Source organism: Nicotiana tomentosiformis, chromosome 2 (genome assembly GCF_000390325.3).
Source record: "Nicotiana tomentosiformis chromosome 2, ASM39032v3, whole genome shotgun sequence".
Taxonomy (NCBI): domain Eukaryota; kingdom Viridiplantae; phylum Streptophyta; class Magnoliopsida; order Solanales; family Solanaceae; genus Nicotiana; species Nicotiana tomentosiformis.
Genome location: NC_090813.1, coordinates 169825501 through 169837221, shown reverse-complemented (window position 1 = coordinate 169837221; position 11721 = coordinate 169825501). Strand labels below are relative to the sequence as shown.

Below are 11721 nucleotides of genomic sequence, written 5' to 3'. Positions count from 1 at the left end.
TTTTCTTACTCACTGGATATTCAAGAAATCCATTATTTTATTCAAGAAAAACGGATAGAGTTAAATTTATACGTAGTTCTAAGGATACGTGGTACAACTTGGCACAAATCAGAAAGTAAGTAGAAATATACTGGTTATTGACTATATGAAGAATGAAATACCAACCAAATTGAAATAGAAAGCTATTTTATGAACAAGCAAGATGAATCAATGTATAAAACTCACAAGAGGATAATCTCAATATATATATATTAGCTTTGTGAATCTAAGCCTTAATCCCCCCCGGTACAGAAATAATAACTATCCCTCTTATAGTGGAGGGATCTTACTTTAGATATAATTAAAAATACATAGTAGGGATCCCATGATAGATTAGCTTTTCCTTAATTCCCGCCGAGATTCTCTCCCTTAGTGCGGCTATAACGACTCTTGTCTCTTGGCTCGATCTTGATCTGATTGGGTGTTGGTCGATTTCTAGGTTTAGAGCTCGATATTGGCTCGGGGCCTGGTATTGACTTAGGCTCGGTATTAGTCGGTCTCTGGCTCTTAGGCTCGATGACACCACCTCACATCATAGTTCGATTTGGACTCGAGCTCGGTAATGAGTTCGAGCTCGGCATTCGATCGGTCCCAGAAATTTGAGCTTGGTAACCTGGCTTCGGATCTCATCCCGATATTATGAAGATGACCTTCAGTCCATTATGTTCCAATCTTGACTAGTCATACGAAGGTCGAAACCGGTTTTGACTGTATACAGATAGTCCCCTCGTTTCTCGGGAAGAATGTGGCGAGAAACGACATGGTTTTCCAACGGCATGACTAGATATACACTGACATTTGCATCGAACCCGACCATGACGTACGTGATAGCTGTCCCGTCGGTCCAGTTACCAAGGCATTAATTGTGTGTCAGAAGTATTACATCCCGTACTTTTTTACAGAGGATTTGTGACCATAGGACCCCATAAGTTTAATAATCTTGATACTGTTAGATACATTTTGATATGGTATTTATATTGAGTGGAACATTTTTGTAAAAAGTTTGAAAAATATAATTTTATATAGTTATTAATATTACTACTTTTGAATATATTTTAAATTATACACATGATATGAGAAAGTTTATGAGATTTTTTTTATTGTAAAAGATAGAAATTATTTTCTCACAAGAAAATAAGGTTATCTTTTTACCATTTTAAGAATTAAGCGTACGAAAATTTGTACTCTTTATATGAGATTAGGAAAATTAGAAGTTGAAAAAATATATGTATTTTTACATGGATATTTTAATGAAATAATAGTATATGTATTGATTTTATATGGTACCTATCACGACCCAAATCAATGGGCCTCGACGGGCACCCGGTACCTTACTCAACCGAGTACCAACGTAACGTATCTTTCTTATTATATCATCATATACATGTGACATACGGGCCTAATAGGCCAACATGATCATTTATAAACTCAAAACATAGGCCGACAAAGTCGTGCAATCTTTCACGTACACGACATATGTCTACAAGCCTCTAAGAGTACATAAATATCATAAAGATCGGGACATAGCCCCTCCATACTAATTAGTACATGTCCTAATCATACTGGCTACATAAGCAACTTCGGAGCAAATGGAGCGCACCAACACCTTCCGCTGAGCTGATAGCCTACTTGGAGGACTCTCGACCAGTCTATCAGGACGTGCGGGCATGAAACGCAGCGTCCCCAGGCAAAAGGGACGTCAGTACGAATAATGTACCGAGTATGTAAGGTACATAAATAAGTACATAATAGACATAGAAGAAATATAGAGTAAATGACTCAACCTGTAAGTCTGGATAACTCTGTAAATCATGAAATAATTATAGTGTCATGCATATGCGTATGAATGTCATGTTGTGTATAGGTACATGTTTCATAACATCATCAAGCCTCTGAGGGCATCCCATCATATCATCTCGGCCACTGTGGGCAAAATCATCAATGTATACCAGCTGATTAGGTGGTGGTGCGTATATAACGACGTAACCTTTTTTCCATATCCCATATATATATATATATATATATATATATATATATATATATATATATATATATATATATATATATATATATATATATATATATATATATATATATATATATATATATATATATATATATACGCGTATATAACGCCATCTGGTCATGTGTCAATGTAAATAAATGCAATGCATGAGAGGTACGTCAATAAAATCTTCCGGAGTGTCATAAGACCATTATGTCTTTGATTAATATTATGAAATAAACTTTATCAACTTACGTATTTTTGAGACCCATGAACCGATGATAAAATAATATGACACGTGGGGAATCAAGAACATAAGCATCTCTAATATTTCTATGAATAGAGTCATGTATGGAAATTGTGCATTTTCTCGTTTCGTTTGTGTCGTATGGATCATGCCTTAAGAAATAAGGGATAGCCTTAACATACCTGGAGTAGGAAAAAATCCGTATGATATTCTTGAAAAATATTGCACCGTACTCCTTTAGAATTGTAAAATCCCGTTGCTATTACACAGTATAATTTCGTATGAATTTCTTCATAATTTTAAGAACTGCCATTGCTATTTTAACATAAAGTCCCATATGAACTCCAAAATCTCCTCCGAAAATGAATTTTTGATATCAATTGAACACAATTGTAAAGATGACTAACATAGTTATTCTTTTCACGTTTATTCACGTCCATTGATTGATTTGTTCTATAGCCCAGTTACCTCTGATGTGTTCTTCCTCGTTAGCGTCAGCAAGGTATGTTAAGGCTAGTCCTTTTTTTTTTTTGGCATGATCCAAGTAACGATACGTAAACGTAATGCTATTCCATAAGTGATTCTACTCTTAGCAGTTAAGGATACCTATGTTATTCATTCCGATAAAATGATATTCAAGCATGTCTACGTATGTCCCTAGTCCCTATTGAGATATACGATAGAAAACTTGTGTTACAAATATATGTATTGGGATTTGTTTATAAATATAGTTTTTATAGTTTAACTAAACATGCAGTAATTATATGCATATAATATAACGTGATTATTTGTAATATTAGACTTACACTATTGTGTTATTACATGATATTTAATAGCAGAGTAGTCATATTGTAATCAATAATTGATTGTAGAAACATATTAATATTATAGTTTGCGGTTGTTTGTGACAAGTTACACTTGAAAATTGATTATGAACTATAGCATAATGAATTATAATATAGTATATAGTTACAACACAAAATATTATAAAATATCAATTTGATTATAATATATCGTTAGATTGTTGTAGATTGATTTTGAAGTAATGATTCACGCATAATAAAGGTTTATAATGCATTTTTATTTAGTTGTATAGGTAGTATGACGTTGTGATATGTATGATTGTATAAATACTATGATGAAATTCATTCAACTTAATGTAAGACAATTACCACATATTGTCATGACTGATAATTGCACTGTTAACAATGGCTATCGAGACAACTTTTGGGGTACTAACATAAAAGATATACGATTGTGTATATAGTTTAATATAGTATAATTATAATGTGTTAAGGCTGTATGATATTGATGAAATTAGGTGTTTTGTGGTGTAGTTTTAGATAATTGATTTTGATAAATTGTGATAGTAAATAATGACGTGTAATAAGTAATAGAATTAATGTTATGTAATAAATATGATTAAAATGTTGAATGAAGTTGTGTATGGTATATGATAGAGAAGTTAATGTTTATAATATAGTGATACATGTATATGCATCTTCATGCGTTTACCACCGTGCTACGGCCGGTCGGGCAGTTATATATCATTATTTACTGCCGGTTGGGCAGACATGCATATTCATTTACCACCGAGCTACGACCGGTTGGGCAGTTACACATTTACCACCGAGCTACGGCCGGCTGGGCAATTATATATTTACCACCGAGCTACGGCCGGTCGGGCAGTCATGCATTTATCACCGAGATACGGCCGGTTGGACAGTTATCACTAATCAGTTGGGCAGTCATGCACATACGATATGGATAATAGTCTCAAAGAGAAGCATTGTATATATGTAAGTATAATAAGTATGCATATATGTTGGCACTTCAGAGATTCAGGTTGATTCTTATATGTCTTTAATTAATGTTGACTTACTGTTATGTTTCAGTTATGCCTTACATACTCAGTACATTATTCGTACTGACGTCCTTTTATTGGGGACTTTGCATTCATGCATGCAGGTATAGATAATCAGTTTGACGAGCCCTCATAGTAGACGAGATTGGCATTCGGCAAAGGATCGGTAAGACTCCACCTCATTCGGAGTGAAGCCGAGTCTATGAGTCATCGTGTCAGAGTTTTTCTACACACTTATGGGTAGGCTGGTACCCTGTCCCATTTGATGTCAAATAATCTTAGAGGCTTTGTAGACAGAGGTTCATTTTGTACAGTATGTTAGAGGCCTTGACGGCCCATATGTATTCATATTTTATGAAAGATGGTTCATTGATACAACGTTTGCCCACTTATAGTTATGCATTACTAGTTGTGGCCATGTTGGCTCATGATAGTTAGAAGAAAAAACAAATGAGTTACAGAGTGGTTCGCTCGAGCCAGTGCAGCACCGGGTGCCAGCCACGCTTCCCCAGGTTTGGGGCGTGACAAGAAGATGGCCGGCCGCTGCTAATATTGAACCATCATTACCAATTCTATAAATAGCTCCTCTCTTCACCATTTTTACTTTCAAATCCCCAATCACCAAATCTACTAAGTTCTTATTGTATCTTATGAGTTTTTCATCTGTAAATTTATGATTTTCACTGCAAAATCCCTCTTTAGAACACCAAATCTTGTCATATTCCTCTATCTTCAATCTTCAAATTCCAATGGAGATAACGTCAAAAACTGTTCCTCAAAAAGAACAAGTTTCTTCTTCGCGGCCCGCCGGCGACAAAACACCGGTGGAGCCACGACACGAGGAGTGTGTTCCCGAGGGGTGGGGGGTGGGGGGGGAGGGGTGTCCTTACCTCCGATTTTAAGATCGACAAAGTTTTACCGATTCCCGGTCGATGCGAGCCAGTATCGCGGTATATGTGTTCGATAACCGAGAGCCATCTTAAACAGTTAAGGAAAGATTGCAATTGGGAGGACAAAAAAGTGATAATCCCGGCTCCCGAAGAAGATATTACTACCTATGTGAAAGGGTTCTTAAGTGTGTATACTTACCCTTTTACATTGAGCCCGCTCGACCTTGTTGTCATCGAATTTTGCCGCCAATACCGAACAACCCTAGGTCAAATCCATCCTTCTTTTTGGCGGATCGTTATTTTGATCCGCTTCTTCGTGAAAAAAATTGAGGGTATGCCTTTCACCCTCGACCACCTCATCAGATTGTACAGCCCCCGCCTCTATCGAGGTGGGTTAATAAAACTCCAGCACCGGACTAACAAAGTGCTGTTCTCGAGCATAGACGAGGACAAGGACCGAGGTTGGATGGGCAGGTTCGTTCGAGTGAAGACTTTCGATCTAATCCCGGCTGAGAAGATGTCATTTCTCAAGGAATGGAACATAAAGCGTAAGTATAATTCTACTGTTAGCTCATATTGTTTCTTTTTCCTTCATTTATTTCTCACCGATATCCTTTCCGTGATGTAGCGGTCGCTTGGATGCCCGGTGCTATTCCTAACCTTAAGAGCTGGGTACAAGACCTGGCTTTGACCTCCACCTATGCCGAGCACTCGTGGCGCGACTTATCAAAGGGCCGATGGGAGGCTAAAACTCATGGTAAGCCTCTTTCCCATGACTTCGACGATTCGAACAAAATGCCTTTTTTACACTTAACCAATTTTCTTGTGTGTAGGCCTGGGCAAAGATACGGTCATGAGGCCCTCGTCTGGCGAGGAAAAGACTTTGACCCCGGTTCCGACACCGGTGAAGGACAACAAGAGAAAAAGGGCCTCTACTTTCGAGAATCCAAAACCTAAGACAAGGACAACTCTTAAGCCGAGGAAAACTGCCATCCTTTTGACCGAAGAATCAGTTCGGCGTCTAAGGGATGAAGACGAAGAAGAAGAAAATGATGGGTCCATTCTGGTGGCCCGAGTGAAGAAGAGCGCCGAGGCTCCAAAAGATACTGAATTTATGAAGGCCGCCAAGATTCTATTTTGTGATGAGGGAGTCTCAGGAAGCGAATTGGTCGAAGTCCCCGAGTTATCGAGGATCGAGGCTACCTCACACCATAATGAGCCAATGGTGGGTACGGCTACCGGGGCTGGTCTCGAAGCCCCTCGAGATGGAGAGAACTCCCTAAGCGATTCACTTGGGGAAATAGAAATTGGAGGCTCCCCGCTGCTCCCCTCGTTTTCCGAGGAAATGATTCGAGAGGCTCGGGCCTTAAAGATCCTTTCTGTCGAAGGAGGCCACGGAAGGGAAGATCCTTTTCGTTATTATTTTACTGGGGTCAAAGATGCTACCGGCCTGAGCGATTCGGAAGTCTCGAGGACGATTTGGGAGAGGCATTGGGCCTTTTTAACGAAGTGCAGCGAGCTCTGAATCGGGTAAGCCTTAACTCTCTAGGTTGGTATTATCTGTGTTTGTTTTCCTCTTCTAACTTCTTTTCTATCTGCGTAGGCCTCAACGCTTCATCGAGAAGCATGTTCTCGGTCCCGACCTGAGCTGAGTCGGTACGAGGCCGACCTACGAAGGCTCACGGGGGAGAGAAATGCCCTCAGACTTCTTTGCGAGCAAAGAGAAGAGGAGACCAAGGATCTTTGAGCCGAGTTGCCCAAGGCTCACCAAGATCAAACCGATATGACCGAGCAGGTAATAAAAATCTTAAAAACTCATGGGTTCGATTTGGGATCGGAGGCTAATATTTCGATCTCACAGCTGCAGCAGAAGCTCGAGATGATCGGGCAGCTCCGTGAGGAGGGAGATATAATAAAGGCGGAGAGCTTGGGGTGGAAAGAAGGTATGAACCGCCTTGTTGCAGAGAAAGAAGCTGCTCGAGCCCAATTATCATCGGCCGAAAGTCCACTTCAAGGCATGAAGGAGAGGATCTCAATTCAAGCAATAAAAATAGAGGAGCTCGAGGCTCGGTTGGCTTCCGAACTTGCCAAGGCCAAATCTGAAGCTGAAAAAGCAAAGGCCGAGGCAGTTGCATTCGTGGCCGTCTATCGGGCCAATGCTGAAACCGCTCAAGTACAAGCGAGAGAGGCAGCCAAAACCCTCAAACTCGAGCATATTGGGTTGATGAACTCGCCAAATGCCAATCTCATAGGAAAACCCTCGAGGAGATCCATGCTCGAGGTTTTGATCTTACCGAAGAGATAAAAAACGCTAAAGAACTTGAAGCCGATGCCGGAGCCTTGGCTTCCGATGATAATGATGATGATGATGGGAGCAAGAGTAGGTCTGAGAGCGGGGAGGAGCCCGATGGAGAAGAGACTGCCCCCAGAGATAACCAGGAAACTTAGTGTTTTTTCCATTTTGATTTTGTGTAGGGTCCTGATCGGACGTTGTAAATACTCTTATATATATAAAAATATCTTTTCCTTTCCTGATTTGTATTTGTTTTATTCTCTGCCTTATGAAGATTTTGTTTCAGTCATGCCTTATAAAAGTTTTCATAAGTTCGAGACCTTAGGCAATTTGATAGAAGTCGAACCTTGTAGTCTTTATAACCGAGTGAGCGTTTGCTCAAACTTGATTTAAAAATAGCCTTTAGGCTTAATAGTCGAGTGAGTGAACTTGAAGTGATGTAGCCTTTAGGTTTAATAGTCGAGTGAGTGTTTGCTCGAACTCGCAGTAATATAGCCCGTAGGCTTTATGGTCGAGTGAGAGCTTGCTCAAACTTGAAGTAAGAGTAGCCCTTAGGCTTAATAGTCGAGTGAGTGATTGCTCGAACTCGAAATAAAATTAGACCTTAGGCTTAGTAATAGAGTGAGTGATTGCCCGAACTCGAAGTAATGTAGCCCGTAGGCTTAGTAATCGAGTGAGTGATTACTCAAACTCGAAGTAATGTAGCCCGTAGGCTTAGTAGTCGAGTGAGTGATTGCTCGAACTCGAAGTAATGTAGCACATAGACTTAGTAGTCGAGTGAGTGATTGATCAAACTCGAAATAAGATTAGCCCTTAGGCTTAGTAATCGAGTGAGTGATTGCTTGACCTCGAAGTAATGTAGCCCATAGGCTTAGTAATAGAGTGAGTGATTACTCGAACTCAAAGTAATGTAGCCCATAGGCTTAGTAGTCGAGTGAGTGTTTACTCGAACTCGAAGTAATACAGTTCGTAGGCTTAATAGTCGAGTGAGTAATTGCTCGAACTCGAAGTAATGTATTCCTTAGGCTTAGTAATCGAGTGAGTGATTGCTAGAACTCGAAGTAATGTAGCCCATAGGCTTAGTAGCCGAGTGAGTGTTTACTCGAACTCGAAGTAATGCAGTCCGTAGGCTTAATAGTCGAGTGAGTGATTGCTAGAACTTGAAGTAATGTAGCCCGTAGGCTTAGTAGTCGAGTGAGTGATTGCTCGAACTCGAAATAAGATTAGCCCTTAGGCTTAGTAATCGAGAGAGTGATTGCTCGAACTCGAAGTAATGTAGTCCGTAGGCTTAGTAGTCGAGTGAGTGATTGCTCGAACTCAAAGTAATGTATCCCGTAGGCTTAGTAGTCGAGTGAGTGATTGCTCGAACTCGAAATAAGATTAGCCCCTAGGCTTAGTAATCGAGTGAGTGATTGCTCGAACTCAAAATAAGATTAGTCCTTAGGCTTATTTGCATAATAGATCTCAAAATAGACAAATTTTTCTGGGATATAAGATAGCGGTAAAGAGGAAATTTTTCTTTGCATGTCTTTATACATGTGTTCATGTTTTGTGCCAGGGCTCGGGCCAACTACATGGGCATGGCTCGTTTGACCATTTGGCCCTTACAATGTTTCCTGTCGAGACCCTGTTGTCATGAAGTAACAAAGTAACTTCCTTTGCATCGAACTTGATAATCATCGTTGATATATTCGATGATAATGCCCACAGCATTCGAGGTTGATTTGTAAGGAGGCCTCGAATACTGTTGAATTGTTCCAAGTTAGCACGATCAATGGTTGCCTCATTAAAAAACCTTACCGAAAAACCCATTTGGGACAAAAACCGGTCTAAGGGAAAAAGAGTGCAACACGTGCTTTCTGTCCTAAAGTCTTCGAGTTGAATAATCCATCTGTCTTTGGTCGAACACCTGCAAGGATTAGTTTCGAAATATAATTGAACAGGGGAGGATCGTACCTTAGCAGTAGTATTGCTTTAGTTGTGACACGTTCCAATTGCTTGGTAGTTGATTGTCGTTTATCACACCGAGCTTGTAGGATTTCTACTATATGGCCGGTATCGGTCCCTGATCGGCCTTTGTTCTCGGTTGGTATCCTTTTTAATAATGGACCCAGAACCCAACTGGTTGTCTTCGACTCTTATTTTGGATTGATATCGATTGTGCACATCAGCCCAAGTAATAGCTGGGTACTCGATCAGGTTATGCTTCAGCCGCTGTAAAGCTATCGAGCTCCGCTCGTTCAGCCCTTGAGTGAAAGCTTGTACAGCTCAATCATTAGTGACTGGTGGTAGATCCATTCGTTTAGCTTGGAAATGAGATACGAACTTTCTTAGCATCTCGTTGTCCTTCTGTCTTACCTTGAAGAGGTCCGACTTCCTGGTCTCAACCTTTATGGCTCCGGCGTGTGCTTTTATGCTGAAAGCATAGAAAAAGAATCGATAGAGTTAGACGACAATTATGATACCATATCATTGCTCCCTTTGACAGGGTTTCACCGAATATTTTCAACAATATAGATTCGATCTCATCCTCCTCTAGATCGTTCCCTTTAATGGCACATGTGTAAGAGGTGACATGTTCGTTGGGGTCGGTTGTTCCATTATATTTAGGAATTTCGGGCATGCAAAACTTCTTTGGGATTGGTTTAGGAGTCGCGCTCGGGGGAAAAGGCTTTTGTACAAATTTCTTGGAATCTAAGCCCTTCAATATCGGTAGTGCCCTTAGGATCTGATCAACGCTGGAGTTATAAGTTTCCACTTTTTTGTCGTTTTCTTCGATCCTCCTTTCTCGTGACTCTATTCGTTTCATCAGTTCTTCGAACATCTTAACAATTTCGGGATTAGTCCCCAATTCTTGCTCATTTGACCTTACTATAGCTGGCCCCGTTTTGTGGGTGACTTCTTGGGGTGGACTGGGCTCGAGTCTGGTCGGTTCCTGGGTTTGGCTCTACTACTGGGCTATTGCTACTTTTTAAGATTGCAACATCTCGAAAATCATACGCAAGCTGATTCCGTTTTCCTCAGCATTTTCGGTATTTCGAGCTGTTGACCGAGTTTCACCTTGAATGCTATTTTCAGGGTCGGAACGTTGGTTTGCCTCGATGTCCACATGTGAATTAACGTCTATTGGCTCTTTGACCCAGGCTCCAACGGGAACGATGAGTGGCCTTCCATCCCCGGGGGTTAAGTTGTTATTCTCATCTTGAAGGCTAGCTTCGTTGTCGATAGGTAGGGCCATTAATTGAGAATTTGTTGTTTTTAACCTGAAATCAAAGATACTTCCAAGAGCAAGTATAAAATGGTGTGTTTTTCTGAGATTCGTACCAAATCTAGACTCACAAGACTTAATCATTTCGCTTTGACTCACACACGAGGCAAGTTCTAAACTAGAAAGGGATGTCACAGAGTACAACCAAAATCTCACCTCACACAATGCGCATGACTTACTCAGCACGACTCAGACTCGACTCTCAAGTTAAAATAATTAGCACAGTCATCCTAAAATTCAAACACTAAGAAGTAATAACAGGAGTCAATAGACGAGCCCAAGCATCCAAAGGAAGTCATATATATTCTTAAGGCATATAGTCACAATAATCAAGAAGAAAGTACTCAGCACAAATCTTCCAGATCTAAGCCCCGATATAAACCATGTCAACAACATAGACACTCAAGTTCTTCCTATTCCATTATCAGTTGAAAAAAAGAAAAAAAAATCTTTTTTTATTTTTTTTAGACTTTAAACCCTTAAGAAAACTGTCTAAGAAGTCCATCGTCGGAAAAAGTCCAAAACTTTTTGAAAACTCTACATAAAAAAAACTACTACCCGGTTCAAAGAGTCACCCCTTAGAAAAAAACTGTGGCCATAAGAAAAACCATGAGGGATTATTTTTACCTAATTATTTTTTATTTTTTATTTGTTTTCATCATACATAAAATATTACAACTAAAATAGCGTAGGAAATAACACAAACAGTATCTTCAGCCCACACTTAAAATTATGCATTGTCCCTAATGCACACCCATAAATACAAGAGGGTAAAAAAAACTCCCTGGTAGGAAAAAGGCCGAAGCATTAGCAGATCAAGGGGTACTTAGACTTCTCCAAGACTTAGTTCTTTGTGCGGGCACCCCACACTTAGTTCTAACCATCTCACTTATTTTTGCTTCTTTCTATTGGCTTTGCTTCCACTGCTCCTAGAAAATAAAAAATGATACTACAAAAATAATACAATAAAAAAAAATTAAAAATTAAAAAATAAAAAAACTGTAAAGTCGGGTTGTCTCTCAACAAGCGCTTGATTTAATGTCGCGGCACAACGTGAATCACTTTCTGCCTCCACCTCGAGCTTATGAATTGAACCCCAAGTTTTGATTCAAGTT

General features: G+C 39.8%; 1 long non-coding RNA gene across 1 annotated transcript; it reads left to right on the top strand.

Annotated features, from left to right (window-relative positions):
- Positions 1-2718: 2718 nt before the first annotated feature.
- LOC138905683 (uncharacterized) lies at positions 2719-4547 on the top strand. The gene is made up of 2 exons (XR_011413577.1): positions 2719-4090; positions 4260-4547. It is a non-coding gene; the product is annotated as an uncharacterized lncRNA (long non-coding RNA).
- The last annotated feature ends 7174 nt before the right edge of the window (positions 4548-11721 follow it).